Raw genomic sequence first — 1,548 nt, forward strand, 5'->3', positions numbered from 1 at the left:
TACTTACACCTATTCATGTGATCACTGATTGGCCAATCAGTGATCACATGAATCAGGACCTCACACAGAAGACGTTCAGCGATCGGTGTTCTACTGTGTCCGGAGAACACAGCAGGCACCAATCGCTGTGCCATGCACTCCCAGGAAGCATGCACAGGCAATGGATGTAGGGGGACATTTAGAAACGTCCACCCACTTCGGCAGCGCTCCCGTCCGGCCGTTTATCTACATGGGCCTGCCGGGAAATAGTTAATATGGAGTTGCCCCCTACCCCCATGACTATTATGGTGTTGCCCCCTTCCCCTATGACCATTAATATGGATTTGCCCCACTACCCCCATGACCATTCACATAGAGTTGTCCCCCTCCCCCTATAACCATTAATATAGAGTTGCTCCCCTACTCCCATAACTATTAACATGAGCTGCCCCCTTTCTTCACTCCCCCCATACCCATTAATGTGGAGTTGCCCCCATACCCTCATGACCATTAACATGGATTTGTCCCCATCCTCCTATGACTAGTATTGTTGAAGTTGCCCACCTTGCAGCTATAAAATCCTTCTCTCTTCCAGGAAGACTTTGCACAAGATGTTGGAGGGTGCCTGTAGGAATTTCAGCCCATTTGTGAGGTCAGGTACTGATGGTGGATGAGAAGACTTGGCTCACATAGGCATTCCAATTCATCCCAAAGGTGTTCAGTAGGGTTGATGTCAGAGCTCTGTGCAGGACACTCAGGTTCCTCCACACCAAATTGGTCAAACTATATCTTTCTGGAGCTGGCTTTGTACACAGAGGACAGTCATGCTGGAACAGAAAAGGGTCTTCACCAAACTTATCTCAAGGATGGAAGACACTATTATCTACAATGTCTTTCTTTGCTGTAGTATAAATAGTACGGTTCACTAGAAATCACAGCCATTAATATCCCTCACCCTTCCCCTTCCATTTTTTGTGGCTGTACATCCTCCACTCTTGTAAGAAGACTTTCTACATGATTTTGGAGGGTGTCTGTGGAAATGTGTGACCATCTACAGTTGTGGCCAAAATTATTCAACCCCCAATGCTGTAAAGGGGTTTAGGGACTATAGTGTACATTTGGAATTGTATTCAGAATCAAATCCTACAAGGACGTTGTAACTACCCAAATGCAACTAAAATGACATCAATTGTTTATGTAATACAGTAGTAAATGGTTCTTATGTGGTTTCTTCATTGCCACAATTATTCAACCCCTTAAAGACTACCACTCTGAAGAACAGAGGTTCATACAGGTGCTTTCCATCAGGTATTGAAAACACCTGTGGATGTCACCGAGCAGCAATCAAGCATAATAAGCACCAATTAGGCAGCTTTAAAATGACTGTGATACTCAGCTCCTTCTAGACATTTACTGGTGTGGTTACAAACATGGTGAAGGCAAGAGAATGGTCCAGGAAGACAAGAGAAGAGGTGATTTCTCTTCACAGGAAGGGCAATGGCTATAAGAAGATTGCAAAGATGTTAAACATACCAAGAGACACCTTAGGAAGCATCATTCGCAAATTCA

The sequence above is a fragment of the Staurois parvus genome, unplaced genomic scaffold (genome assembly GCF_062004578.1).
Source record: "Staurois parvus isolate SC_StPar_1 unplaced genomic scaffold, SC_StPar_1.0 ptg000595l, whole genome shotgun sequence".
In the NCBI taxonomy this organism is placed as follows: domain Eukaryota; kingdom Metazoa; phylum Chordata; class Amphibia; order Anura; family Ranidae; genus Staurois; species Staurois parvus.